At 34.9% G+C, this 16,587-nt stretch overlaps 2 protein-coding genes across 2 annotated transcripts in view; one reads left to right on the top strand and one right to left on the bottom strand.

Annotated features, from left to right (window-relative positions):
* Positions 1-16,587, bottom strand: part of LOC111056636 (pre-rRNA-processing protein TSR1 homolog) — a 432,307-nt gene that overhangs the window by 180,592 nt on the left and 235,128 nt on the right. The window lies entirely within an intron of this gene.
* The window catches only part of LOC111056627 (Fanconi anemia group M protein homolog), an 80,317-nt gene that overhangs the window by 8,339 nt on the left and 55,391 nt on the right, over positions 1-16,587 (top strand). The window contains exons 4-9 of the transcript XR_005571904.1: positions 3,626-3,780; positions 4,785-4,952; positions 7,968-8,140; positions 9,195-9,284; positions 14,148-14,294; positions 16,350-16,427. The gene's annotated coding sequence lies outside the window, so the exon portion shown is untranslated. The remainder of the gene's footprint in view (positions 1-3,625; positions 3,781-4,784; positions 4,953-7,967; positions 8,141-9,194; positions 9,285-14,147; positions 14,295-16,349; positions 16,428-16,587) is intronic.

Here is a 16,587-nt window from a genome sequence, read left to right as displayed (position 1 = left end):
GGTTACCATGTACTAGGAAGGCTTTCAATCCTTGAGAGGGAAAATAAAGGATTAGGAAAAAGGTGAGGTGGGATGATAGGATAGTTAATTTAATAAAGAAAAATAAATAAAAGGTCCACACTAGATTGGTAAGTGAGCACACAAAAAACTAAGTTCCTCTTTTACTTTGTTTAATTTACAGGTAGAAAAAATAGTTCGTTTTAATCCAAATACTAATATCATGTTTTATTTTTTAGTCAATTTGCGCAGCAGATATATTCTTCAGGAATTTTATTTATCAATTTAGTGCTTAAATATATAAGTTGTCTTCTGATGGTTTCAATGTTTGTATTGTACATAAGATACTTATTGAGGAGGGTCTCAGATTGTACAGGTTATTGATTGTGTTATTTGTGCAAGGAAAATTAGCTTTATGTTTGATTATATATTTCGCTACATTTATTACGTACAACTGCCTAACTGTTAACACATTAAACTCTTTGAAAGTCAAGTCGGTTGGGTAAAGTCTGGTTTATTTAAAATTGTTTTGATTATTGATTTTTGAATTATGAAAAGCTCTTCTAAGTGAGAATTATAACAGCCCCCCCATACGGATATACCATACTGAATTATGGACTGGACCAGTGCAAAGTAAACCATTTTTAGATGTTTTGAGTTCAGAATTTTTTTTGCTTCGTAGAATTTATAGGATAGATATCTCATTCTTCTGCAAATAAATTTTATGTGTATGTCCCACTTCAAATTTTCATCTATTTGACACCTAGATATTTGGTACTTTGACTCTTTTTATAGTAGGGCAGGTGCAGTTATTGTTGCAGTTTGAGTGGAGTTTCAGATTTAAATTCATCAGGTTTACCAGTTGTATTGAATGCGAAGGTGATGTAATTGTTTTTTCAATGTTCAGGCTCAGGGTGTTTCTGTCCAACCAATTTTTTATGAGCAAACAGTTCTGTTCTGCAATTTCATGTACCCCAGTCCAAGATTCCCCATGGAAAATAGCTGCAGTGTCATCTGCGAATGATATAGTTGTGGCGTTTTTTAATTTCAGCTTTAATAAGTCATTGACATATAATATAAAGAGGATTGGTGATAGTACCGTTCCCTGAGGCAAACCGTAGGAGGTCATTTTGGAGACATCAGTAAGTCCGTCGATTGTTAAAGACTGGGTTCTATCTCTCAAGTAGCTCTTTATGAGTTCTAGAAATATTCCCCTAAAGCCATATCTTTCGAGTTTATTGTAAAGAAAACTATGTGGTATAGTATCAAAGGCTTTTTAATATCCAGGAAAACTGCTATAGATTTGTAATTGGAATTCAAGTTTTGTGAAACAGTATTAGAAAATTCAATTAACGCATCTTCGGTACTTTTCGCAGTCTGGAATCCAAATTGATTCTTATCTATTATTTTATGCTTGTTCAAATACACAACTAATCTCTTCTTTATAATTTTCCCATGATTTTTGCTAGATTACTAATAAGGCTGATTGGTCTGTAGTTACTTGGGTCCAAGGGATCTCCTTGCTTGAATAAAGGTTTTATCTTGGCGGTTTTGAAATGTTTAGGGAAGTAGCCTTGTTCAAAGCATTTGTTGAAAATCACGGAAAGCGGCTGTGAAATAGTGTGGCTTATATGTTTGAGTACTGTGTTATTGAGATTATCCAAGCCTGGGGTGCAGTTATTTTTCAGCTCTTTTATTGTCGCTTGAACTTCATTGAAGTTTGTTGTCGGTCCATAAAGAAGGAATTCGGTAGAGGAGTTTCAATTACATCGTTGTTGAAATTGAAATTTGGAGAGCTTGTGGGATCATTGTTTATAGTTTTAGCCTCTCTCCCCAACATTGGTGAAAAAGTCATTCAACCTCTTGGCATCAACTCCAATTTTACAACACTCTTTCTTCCCCTCCCCGATAGCCTCATTAATACACCTCCAAAGCTTTGAACTATTGGTGTTACATTGTTCTATTTTTCCCTATAATAGTTATCCTTCGCCTCACTTATGAGCCTATTCAATGTATTACGATAAACTCTGTATGTATTTATCGAATCAGCATCTGCAGGGCCTTTTCTTATTTTATCATGCATTTTATCCCGTATAATAATTGATCTTATTATTCCGTCCGTAATCCAAGGTTTTAAGGGACGCTTTCGGCGAGGAATATACTTCTCAGTTTTACTTGAATCCATAAAACCATTTATACGATCCACAAAATTGTCAACTAGGGTATCTATAGTATCATCATTTCCAAAAATAGTATTCCAATTTTCTTTTTCCGATTTTTCAGCAATTAGTTTGTAGTTGTATGCAATTTTAACGTTATTTGTAGGCCTGTTTTATGTGAGTGGTTTCAGGATTTTTCTCATTACCCAAGTGTAATAGTACAGAATAATGATCAGTTATTGTTGTTTTGAAAATATTTCCAAAAATATAGTTGAATTTGCTGTTATTTTTGAAAAATATGTGATCTATGCACGATTCAGTTGTGGTCGAGACTCTAGTACTCCCATTTATATAAGACTTATAACCTCTGCTCAGTAAAATATGCAGGTTCCTGAACCTGTGTGCTAGTTGATTGAATATTAATATTTATATCACCAACCATGCAAACAGTTATTGAATTAGGTATATTATCGAGGAAGTTATTTAGACTGCTGATAAATTCTCAGTGTTTTGATTTCTAGGTGATCTATAAATTCCTATAATTCTAAAAATTTTTTCATCCGACATTTTCAATTCAAGCACAAAGAGTTGGCATCAACTATGTTACAGGCAATCTCACAGACATCAATATTATCTCTAACATAAATGCACAGACCGTCGCATTTGTTCATCTTTGAGCATTTATTTACTTCGGTGAAACCTGAGATCTTGTAAGTGAATGGCATGTTCTCGGTATGCCAAGTTTCGGTTAGAACAATTACATGTATATCAGTTTTTAAGCTGTTTATACAACAAATGAGCTGGTTGAAATTTGCATGGAGGCTACGGATATTAGTTGAAAAAATATTAAAAATTCAACATTTTTTTCATTTATGGAAGGAACAAAATTAAGTAGTCATCGATTTCTGGAGTGAAGTTATCAGTTTCCAGTGATGTAAAGATTTCATCGATATCAGCCATGATCAATTTTGTTAGTATTAGCTTCTCCTTTCAACAACCTTTCTCGATTCCATGACAAAAGCTCTTCTCCTGTCCTGTCCTTCACTCTATCAATTATGTCCTGAACTGCATCATTGTAGCCTGTTGTTAGATACCTGAAACTTTCTGTATGCCTGGATATTGCAACAATAGCATGAGGCACACTGTTATAAATTGTATTGTCTCTTGTGTCAATTCTCACTAATACTACATCCTTTGATGTGAGCCCCTGTGCTTCGTGAATTGTGTTAATTCTTTGAGACTATATTTTTTCATTGAATCACTTAGAATTTGTTTCTCTTTTGCGTAAATGTCAGTATCAGAGTATCTTCCTTTAGCTGATGAGTTCGCCGTTTTTGAAAGTTGGAAGTATAGATTTTATTTGGGGGTTTTTTGTGCTGATTTCGTGGTAGAATGATTGAAGGGCAATCAATAATGTTTTCAATAATCTGCCATTAATATACTTTCATTCTTATTGTTCTTTTTCTTAGTGAACCTTTGTTTCATCATGGCGAGGATGCAGAAGGATTCCATTACGCCGCTGGAAAAACCTACATTTATCCTTCCAATTATCCCGTCAGAAGGTATCAGGCTGATATTGTTCCTACGGCATTATTCCACAACACGCTTGTCAGTCTACCGACAGGTATTCTATATTTATCCAATATTCAATTGTTCATTAATTCTGGCAAAACCATTATATCAAATCTGATCATCCAAAGATTTCATAATCAGAAACTTGAAATTGTGAAGAGTAACTTTACTAGCAGGTAACCCGTGCTCCGCATGGGTCTATTTTAAAACTTGACAAACTGAAAACTTGACCGAGTGGAATCTTGAAGAGTTTGAAGTAGGGCTAGAACCATCCTCGGTTAATTAAGAATCTATATGTAAAATTTCAAGTTAATTTTAGTCCAGTAGTTTAGACGTGATGATGTGTCAAACATAATTTTCCTATCCCATACGTGTATAAAACAGTTCTTTCCTTTACTATAGTATAGATAAGTTCTTCATCTCGGTAGCATAATAAAGTGACAGAACTCAAATCTTGTTTAGAAACCTTCCTCAACTTAATGCCAACCTGACAAAATTGGACTGGTTATTAATCAAATCAAATAGATTTATTTTTGTTCTTGAGTAAGTACTCATACAAATAGTAGTTGCTATCCTAATGAGATACATTGATTTAGTTATTAATTTTAACCATCTGTTCAAATAGTTAGTCTCTCTAGATTATAATTCTATATTAACATATTTCAATATTGTAATATATTCGTGTCCCATGAATGAAATTTGAACATAAATTCTAAAAAAATCAAGAAGGAGAATTGGAATTTGGGCTTCGAGGTGCACGAGATTGATATTTTTAGAATCTTTGTGCAAAATTTGGAGATCTAAATCATTCCCGTTCTTCCGGTATGCAATCTATAAGTTGACATGTTTTGATGCGAACAAACGAACAACCCTACTCTCTCTTATTTTATAGATAAATTCTACCATTAGTAGTAATTTTACCATTCAATGACTGCAGCGTTGAGTCTGAGATTTTTTACACTAGTGTAGAATAACACTAATCTGCCGATGTATGAACGCATTATAATGTAAGCCATTATAACGTGGACCTCACTATAGTTTGATGTTGTTTTGCAGGTCTGGGCAAAACGTTCATCGCGGCGGTTGTGATGTACAACTTCTACCGATGGTATCCAATGGGCAAAGTGATATTTATGGCCCCCACTCGGCCTCTGGTCACCCAACAGCTCAGTGCCTGTCGCGACATCATGGGCATTCCAGTCGAAGACACCGTTGAACTAACCGGTATTTATACGTTTTCTACTAGGAATAACCCAATTATTCAATTGAAAATTAATTAAACCGTTCAAGCTACTAGTATTTACAAGCTTTCAACTCGAAATGAAACAATTGTTCACTTAAATTAATTGAACCGTTCAACTCAATGGTATTTACAAGTGGTATTCAACTTGAAATGAAACAATTTTTACTTTCCTTGCCCTATTACCATAGGTAAGGAAAATATTGCTTTCCGGAAAAAATTAAGGTACCCCAATTTCTAAATTTCTATACGTTTCAAGGTCCCCTGAGTCCAAAAAGTGGGTTTTGGGTATTGGTCTGTATGGGTGTGTGTGTGTGTGTGTGTGTGTGGTGTGTGTGTGTGGTGTGTGTGTGTGTGGGTGGTATGTGTGTCTGTGTACACGATATCTCATCTCCCAATTAACGGAATGACTTGAAATTTGGAACTTGAGGTCCTTTCACTATAAGGATCCGACACGAACAATTTCGATCAAATGCAATTCAAGATGGCGGCTAAAATGGCGAAAATGTTGTCAAAAACAGGGTTTTTCGTGATTTTCTCGGAAACGGCTTCAACGATTTTGATCAAATTTATACCTAAAATAGTCATCGATAAGCTCTATCAACTGCCACAAGTCCCATATCTGTAAAAATTTCATGAGCTTCGCCCCATCAATGCAGATAGATTCCCAATTATCAGGCTTCAGATACAATTTAAACAAAAAAAAATCAAGTGGAGTAGATTGAGCATGAAAATCTCTACAATTAATGTTCAGCAACATTTTCACCTAAAATTGAAAATAAGCTTTAAATTCGAGAAAATGTGATTATTCAATTGCTAATTATTGTTGATTCTATCAAATCATTTACTATGAGGAGATAGCAGACCTCATGCACTACCTCCGTTAACGGAGGTAGTGCCTCATGTGTGTCTCCAGCGTTATTGCCCTGTCACCAGCTGGCTCAAATCTTTGAATAGTAGACTTGAGATGCGCGGGAACACTAGCGTCAGGTGATCAATTTTCATAACGGCAAGGAAAGTTTTGTGAGTGCGCCACACCAGATTTTTCACTTGAAAATCGATTACACTTTGTGCCGGTTGCACAAAAGCCGGTTAAATTTTAACCGTGATTAATTCCACGAGAACCAATCAGAGAAGCCGTCTTTTCAAAAACGACTTCTCTAATTGGTTCTCGTAAAGTTAATCACGGTTAAAATTTAACCGGCTTCTGTGCAACCGGGCCTTAATGATTGAAATGAACTAATCATTCCTGGACCGAAAATTAAGTGGCGAAGCAGTGATGTGTTATATCATAACCTAATAATACTTTGGACAACATTAACTTTTTATCAACATTTTTGAGAAAGATGGTACAGTATCAGCCTAGTTTTTCCTACATGATCATAGTGTTTTATACAATAAATGAAACGAAATAGATCACTAGTATTCGTATATAGGGTGTACCACGAAACGTTTAACAACCGGCGTAAAGGTGTAACATCTACATGAAATTTGCAATAAAAAATGTTCAGTAAGATTTTCTTATATCTTATTCTAAATTTCTTATATCCACCTTAGTTTTCGAGTTATATCGATTCTTCGATATTTTTTATTAACGTCAATAACTAGAAAACTATCAGACAAAAACTAATTCTAAGGATATGGTTGGAAAGAGGAAAAAATGTCCAATAAGATGCATATAGTTTTGTCCCTTTGCCGTTTATGAACTTTCTCTTAGCGTTGAAATTGTTTGAAATTTGGTTTTGTACTCGACGTGTTTGTTTGTTTTCAAATTTGAGCGCTCATAAAAAGTTTAAAAATCTGGTGTGGTACACTCACACAACTTTCCTTGCTCATATTTGAAACTACGATCAGACTTCTGTATACATGTATATATAATTGTTTTCAGAGAACTTTTTCTTTGTGTGAATTGTGAAATTCGATGATTTTTTTAGTCGTCATTTTTTTAAAGTCGTAAAAACAGCTGTTCTACAGATGAAATATCTCGACTATGTGTTCTTTTTATGAACTGCGCTACCTACCTACCTCATGCACGAGCAGGAGGTCACTAAGTCCATTTCTCAAGGATGGGGTGGACCCCCCATTGGTTTCCCAGAAAGGAGACTCATGCCAGTTGATAGAGCTGATAAATAACTATACAGGGTATGAATTTGAAAAAAATCGGTCAAGTTATATTTGAGAAAATCGTGAAAACATGGTTTTTTAGTCATGGTTTTTTAGTCATGGTCATTAGTCTATGGTATAAATTTGAAGAAAATCGTTGAAGCTGTTTTCGAGAAAACCGTGAAAAACATGGTTTTTTAGTCATTATCCGCCATTTTTCTCAAGAATATTACGGAGCTCCTGGAATTTTCCCAGAAATGAGACTCATGTCAGTTGATAGGGCTTATGAATAGCTATCTATGGTATAAACTTGAAGAAAATCGTTGAAGCCGTTTTCGAGAAAACCGTGAAAAACATGGTTTTTTAGTAATTATCCGCCATTTTTTCCGCCATCTTGAATTGAATTTAATTGAATTTATTATTGTCGGATCCTTATGTATAAGGACCTTAAGTTTAAAATTTCAAGTCAATCGGTTAATTAGGAATGGGTTATCGTGTTCACAGACATACACACATACACACACACAAATACACACACAACACACACACACACACACACACCACACACAACACACACACACACACACACACACACACACGCACACACACACACACACAGACCAACACCAAAAATCATTTTTTGGACTCAGGGGACCGAAACGTATAGAAAATTTAAATTAGGGTACCTTAATTTTTTTTGGAAAGCAATACTTCCTTACCTATGGTAATAGGGCAAGGAAAGTAAAAACTACAAACAAAGAAACAAATTATATGAATCTTATTGAAAATCCCTTCTCCTTTTTAACCATATCCTAAATTCAATATCAGTTTTAAGATTATTAGAAAAACGCAAAGAGATGTATGATGAAGTCATACAAGAAGTTAAACTGTTACAGGTTCAACACATGCTGAAAATAGGAAAGCGTTATGGACGTCGAAACGTGTGTTCTACCTAACACCGCAAGTTCTAATGAACGATCTGAGAAGCAACCTCCTGCAAGCGTCCGCCATTAAATGTCTTGTGATTGATGAAGCCCACAGAGCTACCAAAGGATACGCCTATTGTCAAGTAAGATTTACTATCATTAATATTACAGCATTTATTAGATATCACATTACAATGAATGTTAGTTTATTTAGTAAATACAATTACAAGTATCCAATATACATTAGAGATTGTGATGTATATTTTTTGTAGCTTTTATAAATAATTAATTGAAGTGTCCAGTTCCAAAACTCGTTATGTCCTTGACCTTATATTTTACAGAAAACAGAAGACACTTCCTGTTATTTATGTTCTGGGGGTAGTAATTTATCATAAAAATATCAAATATTTAGTAGAATTTCAGGAATAATTCTATCATAGCGGGTAAAATAGAAACATAACAGTAGAAACATAACCTATTTTTTGGACATTTATCAATTTATCAAAATTTGGGAATGGAATAGTTTTGGGCCAAGCCTGTTGTTCCTTCCTAATCATATTTCTATGATTTGTAATATTGTATCCACTAATAAATAAATAAATAAATAAAATCATACTGCAGTAGTTATCTATCTATAATCTTTAATTTTAAAATAAAATTTAAAAAAATAATATAAAATTTTAAAAATAAAAAATCTATGGACAATTTCTATCTAAATTTGGGAAAGGAACAGTTTTGGGCTTTAAGCCTTTTGTTCCTTTCCCAATCACTCATAGTTGAGAATTATATTGTATCTATCAATGTATGAATAAGTAAATAAATAATATAATAAAGGAAAGAACTTCCTTATAAAATGATAGTTTTTATTACGGGATAGGTAATTCATCATCACGTCTGAACTGATGTTTCTGAACTTGAAATTTTGCATATAGATTCTTAAAATATACCGAGGATGGTTATAGGCCTTTAATTCCTTCACGATTTCAGTGTCAAATTTTTAATTAGACACTTACGGAGCACGGGTTACCTGCTACTTGAGAATAAAATGAATTATTAAGGATTACTGTATTTGTTCGAACCAAGTATAACATAATAGTTTTTCATATAAATTCTAAACCAAACTTTTCTCTTGTAAATTTACACATGAAAATAATCTTGTTCCGGCTCCTTATATAATTTTTTTATTTTTTATTGCAGGTTGTCAAAATATTGTACGAAGAGAATGTGAAGTTTCGTATATTGGCTCTATCAGCAACACCGGGCACTGATGCAAATGCTGTGAAAGACGTGAGTCCATTCGCTTATTTTCAAGTTGAAGTTTATTATTTATTTATTTGTAAATACTTTAAGTTTTGCATTTTCCCCAAAGAAGGTTCCTATAATGCGGCATCCACATGTTGGCCCAATGAAGGCCAATGACGACCAGCGCCAGTGTGTGGATGGGAGGTTTGCCAACGCTGGCCTAGATGTGGACTAGACATTTCCAGGCTGGGCCAGCTCACTGGGCCAAAATTTGGACTATAGTGAGGTCCACGTTATAATGGCAGTGGATAAAGATAGAAGAATAGCGATGCCGATTCTCTGCATTGATTAATTATATTTCTACACTGTCAAAAACATAATTGGCATCGTTATGGACCTAAAAAAGGATAGTACCACCGGCTTTGTCGAATAATAGACAAGGATAGCAAAACCAAAGTTGATCAAATACTGTCATTATAACGTGGACCTCACTATAGGCATAAAAGACTAGGCAGATGCAGAAATTCAAACAGTTTTTTTAACATCGATAAAAGTTCAATGTGTGCTCCTTTGGTGACACGGCATACGTCAACCTAAAAGTCTAGCCCAAGCAGGTATCTTTCGATAGAGTTGACCGCAGCATTGATTATGCGATCCTTCAGCTCAGCGATATCGTTCGGCATTGGTGGGATGAAGACCTTGCCCATATGGATAAAGTTGAGCATTTGCTTATACTTCTAAAATATGGAGCAATTGCTTCATTTTCTATGGATAAACGTGAGCAAAACCTTTTGCTCATGCTCATCCAAAAAATAGTTTGAGCATTTGCTCAAAAGTAAAAGCTTTTGCTCAAAATTGTATGAATAAACTAGAGCATTTGCTCAACTTTTGAAGCAAATGCTTCAAAAAAGGTGAGTCTAGTCTAGAGCAGCTTATCACCTTTTGCTCATAGTAAAATGGCTCAGCAATATCGTTCGGCATTGGTGGGATGAAGACCTTGGCCCATATGAATAAACTAATACTTGGCTCAACTAATTCGATGAGGAAGAGGAAACTATACCAGATACGATCACAACCAATAGTTGAGAACTATAAAACTCTTTTAAGATTCAACCATGATACATATCACCATTATCCCTACAAAAGAATAAATACAAAGATAGCTACCGGTTATAAAGATAGCCATCACAAAATAGGTATTTAAGAAGATGAAAGTGTAGACGATTATAAGAAGGCTATTGATATTATAAGAATATGCTGAAGATTATTATAGAGATGACATTTTTTCACGCTATTATTTCAAAATTCTAAACTCAACTAACCTAAAACTCTATTCATAAAATTTGATAGAAAACAGACTGACAGAGCAGACGACGCAAACACAAGCGGTGCACCCTATTTGCATATTTAGCGCTTCCGTGAGCTATAAATACAAACTAAGGCTACAAAAGCGAATCAGCTGATGAAAAATCTCTAAAATACGTGAGCATTTGCTCCAGAGTTCAGGAGCATAAGGTAAGAGTAAAAGGTAAAGCTTATTCATATAAAAATGAGCAAATGCTTTTGCTTCTACCTTTTGCTCATGAGCAAAACCTCATGCTCCATGCTCTTGCTCATGAGCATTTGCTCTGGTTTTATTCATATGGGCCTTTGTCTTCACATAGCCCCAGAGAAATAATTCACATGGCGTGAGGTCTGGTGATCTTGGTGGCCACAGCAAAAGTTGTTGGTCTTCCTCAGACGCGCGTCCCATCCAGCGTCGAGGCAGTGTTGTTTTACCGTCGAACCTCGTTTTGAAAATGGGCAGGACAACCGTCTTGCTGGAAAATGAAGTCATTTAATAGCTGAGCCATATGCCATAATTGCAACATGTCCAGGTACGTCATGCCGTTTACTGTCGTTTCTGCAAAAAAGAACGGCCCATACACTGTCATTTGGTGGCGGCCATTTTTCCACTGTCTGGACCTAGCGGACAAACGGTCAACTAACTGCCCCGTGCAAACCGTCGTATCCGTACGGTAGTACTCGTGGAAAAAACTGTTTGAATTGCTCTTTCATACAGTACTTGATTCATTATTGTAAGTGTAATAGGTTTTTTGTAATGAATTTTCATAACCCCGAAGAACATTTTGAAACTCTGTATATTTAACTACAGTTCTATGTTGTTATCCTAGAAACTAGATGTGATTGATTACAATTATTTTCCTAGATTTTCATTGTCAATTTCCATTCTTGATTATGTTTTGTTTATAAAAGATCAATATTTTTAACTGTCTATCAACAAATCCACAATCTAATATCGATGGCAATTCATCATGAAGTATATTGTTTTGTGTTATATTAAAATCAATCTCTCATTGTCAAGTCAATATTTTTCATATTCTGGAGTATCAATGATCTAGATTGAATAGTTTTCAATTAATAGTAGTTCTGTGAACAGTAGACCTCACGCAGTTATAAACCACATCCTCCTCTTATACTGTCCAACAGAGTAAATCCTGTCTGTATGTATTGTCGGCAAGATATCGGTGTGAAAACTGCTAGTGGCTGTTGTGGTTGATGTATCAAAAATGCTAACATCAAAAGCTAACCTCCAAAACATACTGGCAACAGGTCAGTCCGAGTTGAAAGCAGCGAAAGGTCGAGAGAAAATACTATTATACTTTCAGTAATTAATTGCATGCAATTAATAATCCATTCAACAGCTGATTTATGATGAATAACTCTATAGTACAATTTCACGGTAATATTGGCGTTTGAAGGAGACTCCTTTTCCTTTTGTGTTATCCTTAAAGTGCAAGATTTCAAAAAAACCTTATGTATACGTCGACGCGAAATTGAAAAAGGAGCATATCTGTCAAATTTCATGAAAATCTATTGCCGCGTTTAGCGGCAATATGTTTAAATATAAACATAAAATTAATTCGCTCGGTCAATTAATTGACTTTAGTTACTCATTAAATCGGTGACAGGGATAAGATACTTTCCAATTTTTGGCTGAAGTGGTCAAGAAAGGACACTGAGAACCTCCTCAACTCCCCCCCCCCACCGAAAAATGCAAAATTTCAAAAAACCTTATATAATTACATACATTAACAACTTGTCATGTGAAACTGCTTGACCGGAAATGATAATGCTCAAAACATTGTTTACTTCCATGAGAAAGTAGACAGAGGCAGTGTTATGTGATCTTAACGTTATTTGCCCCATTGACGATATTGGACTTGACACTTCTGTTGCCCTTAACATTGTTTACTTCTATCAAAAATTATTACGGTGAAATGTTAAGTTACCTTGATATGGTTTACCACTTAGACACTTCTGGAGATAACATAGAATTCCAACCTATATCTTTGTAATACTGCATCTATGGACTTAAAACTGTTTACCATTGGAAAGAACGGATACAGATGATACAGAAAATGTCAAAATCTCATTTTTGACAAAATTGTGACTTAACACAGTTTTCCTCTGACCTGCTGATATACGTCGACGCGAAATTCAAAAAGGAACATACAAATGTCATGGAGAGCATCTATTGCCGAGTTTCGCCGTTAAAGCGGAACATAAATATATAGGCTACATATAAACATGAATATTGTCTTTTTTCTTCAGGGCTACTTTTAATATAAATAAAAATATAAATCTCAGTACCCTTTTAAATTATTTTGTCACAACATGAGATTTATATTTTTATCTATTTAAACATAAAGAGAAATGCAAAACCGTCACTTGAATCTTAGACCCCACTTCGCTCGGTCTGTTGATAAAACTTCATAAAAATTGTATTCTATTGCGTTTTATGTATCACAATCAACCTCAAATCATCTTTTTCCTAGGTTATGCGAAATCTACACATAGAAGAACTCGAAATAAGAAGCTTGAATTCTATTGCGTATTACCTACTTACTTACTCCTCAGCTCTACAGGTCTTTACAACCCTTGGCCTCCCTCACATAGCCTCTCCATCTGTCTCGATCCTCGGCCTGCCTCCTCCAGTTACGAACTCCAAGCGTCCTTAGATCGCGTTCCACATCATCCGTCCACCTATTTCTTGGTCGACCTTTTCTTCTTCTGTTTTATATTTTCTCCTTCCATATACATTTCACCACTCTTCCATCTCCCATCTCAACATGTGTCCCATCCATCTTATTCTGCCTGCTTTTATCGACCGCACAATGTCTCCATTGTTTAAGAAAAACTCCTCTATTTCAAAAATGTTTTCTTCCTTTGAGACCATTCTCAAAAACAGGGCCATCCATCTTATTCTGCCAGCTTTTATCGACCGCACAATGTCTTCATTGTTTAAGAACTCCTCTATTTCAAAAATGTTTTCTTCCTTTGAGACCATTCTCAAAAACAGGGCCATCCATCTTATTCTGCCAGCTTTTATCGACCGCACTATGTCTCCATTGTTTAAGAAAAACTCCTCTATTTCAAAATTGTTTTCTTCCTTTGGGACCATTCTCAAAAACAAGTCCATCCATCTTATTCTGCCAGCTTTTATCGACCGCACAATGTCTCCATTGTTTAAGAAAAACTCCTCTATTTCAAAATTTTTCTTCCTTTGAGACCATTCTCAGAAAACAGGGCCCAGGATTCTTCTCACCACCTTTCTTTCAAAAACTCTCAGTCTTTGCATATCTGCAGCAGTAAGCACCCATGTTTCCGATCCATAACACACCACAGGCTTCACCAATGCTTTGTATAAAGTGTACATTGCCAATGAAATAAATAAATGTAATTTTGTAGCTCTTGACAGCATTCGAGATTTGAATAACTTGATACTAGCATAGTTTGCTCTGTTTCCCGCCATGATCCTGTTGTTTTCTATTGCGTATCATGTATCAGAATCAGCCTCAAATTATCTTGCCTGTTAATCAGCCTCCAATGTTTTTTTTTGTCTAGGTTATACAAAATCTACACATAGAAAAACTCGAGATACGAAGCGAAGACAGTGAGGATGTGGTGGAGTATTCCCACCAAAAATCCGTCATACCAATTATCGTGGATCTTCCAGCTTTTCTGCGAGATATATGGAGTCAGTACATGCAGGTTTGAGCCTAAATTTTCCTAAAAAAATCCTAAGAAAGAGTTGAGCCTAAAAAATACTAATATTTCACAATAATCATGTTACTTAAGAATATAATCACAAATTATTAAAAACGGGAAGCATTGATGCTATAATATACCGGGAGTTTCAAAAAGAATTATCCAATTTTAAACAGCTCTATTTATTTAAAAAAATGGTGTACTCAAACCAATTTCACATCAAATCACTCACAGAAGTATCAAGTTTATGATGATGTATTATAAGTGTTCTATGTGCCCTCCTTTTGAAGCTCGGGCGACAACTAGACGGTTGCCAAATTCACCCCAGACTGTTCGCAAGATGTCTTCTCGGACTGTAGCTACTGCATCAGTTATCCTGGTTTTTAGCTCTTCAATATCAAGTGCTGAGGGAGGAACATAAACACGATTTTTAACGTTGTTCCTCCCTTAGCACTTGATATTAGTATCAGTTATCCTGGTTTTTAGCTCCTCAATATCAAGTGCTGAGGGAGGAACATAAACACGATTTTTAACGTTGTTCCTTCCTTAGCACTGGATATTGAGGAGCTAAAAATCAGGATAACTGATGCAGTAGCTACAGTCCGAGAAGACAGACATCTTGCGAACAGTCTGGGATGGATTTGGCTACTGTCTAGATGTCGTCCGAGCCTCCAAAGGGGTGGACATAGAACACTTATAATACATCATCATAAACTTGATACTTCTGTGAGTGATTTGATGTAAAATTGGTTTGTGTACACCATTTTTTTAAATAAATATAACTGTTTAAATTGGGTCATTTTTTTAAACACCCGGTATTATAAGAATGCTGACAGTTTGAGTTCAGATAATCTGGGGAACTTTTCACTTTGAGTGCACCAGTACTATCTATAGTATCGTTACTGAATTACAGAAATCGATAATTAAACTGGAATAAATACACAGTACTGGAAATGAAACTGAAATAACTAAAACTGAAATAAAATAATGTATACTAGAACTCGATTCTATTGATATTAATGATGACTGGTGCACTCAAAGTAAAGTCTAGCTCTGAATCTCACTTTAGTATGTAGAAAAACTGAAGTTTATTGATTCATGAATACGCTATTTTATATTTAATGCATTGTGTTGTGTTTGTATTTTTATGTTCAGTTGAAATATCAGGGCACTGAGCTTCGCTCGTTATTTTTATTTATTGATAAACAGAACAAAATTCTCTAAAATGATCGTGTTTATATTTTACAGCTGGCTATACGTCAGCTTATGAATTTCGGGGATGCGATATTTTGATTTATCACAGAATCACTCGCTCACTTTTTACTATCCACAGACGACGAAAGTCTCAGCTGTTTCAGCCAAGGATGAAGTATCCTTTTAATGTCATTCAGCGAGTTTTCCCAAGGACCTAGAGCAATCGAATTTTTATATCATCAACCTTTTAAGTTCCAAATTTCGTGAAAATCGTTAGAGCCGTTTTCGAGATCCGTTAGACATAAATAAATAACCAAATATAAAAATATATACAGATATTGCTCGCATAATATAATAGGATTACGTTATGTTGTGATGTGAGTAAAGTTAATCAATATTTGTAAAGTGAATTTTTATGGCTTTTGTTGGTGTGGAGTCCCTTGCGGGAAGGTCCCACCTCACCTGAATATATAATAATTAAAACCGTCAATGGACCTTACGACTGTCATACTTCAGGCGGGAGCGACAGTTTAACAGTCTAATCAATATTGTTTTCAGATCTATGAGAAATACGTTCGTAAAATAAGATAACTAGTGAGGTCCACGTTATAATGGCAGTGGATAAAGATGGAAGAACAGCGTTGCCTATTCTCTGCCTTAATTAATTATATTTCTACATTGTCAAAATAGATTTGGCATCGTTGCGGAGCTAGAAAAGGATAGTACTACCTGCTTTGTCGAATGATAGACAAGGATAGCAACATCAAAGTTAATCAAATACTGTCATTATAATGTGGACCTCACTATAGAAGTTTTGAATCATAATTTTTTGCTGTAAGAGCTAAATTTGTATGATTGTTTCAGGTCTATGACAACTACGTTCGGAGAATCAGAGATCTCAAAATTTTCAATCAAAATGTGGCAACAATGAGCAAATTTCAGGTAATATTTTCAAAAATATTATTTATTGATATATACAAAGGAAATGGTATGCGATGGTATTCATATTATTGTATTCTGCATAAACCGATTATTGACTGTTAACAGTATTCTGGAAGAATAGTTTTTCGATAACAATCAGTTTCATAGAATTTTATATGAA

This window comes from Nilaparvata lugens, chromosome 7 (genome assembly GCF_014356525.2).
Source record: "Nilaparvata lugens isolate BPH chromosome 7, ASM1435652v1, whole genome shotgun sequence".
NCBI classification, from domain to species: Eukaryota; Metazoa; Arthropoda; class Insecta; order Hemiptera; family Delphacidae; genus Nilaparvata; species Nilaparvata lugens.
This window is presented reverse-complemented; position numbering and strand designations above follow the sequence as displayed.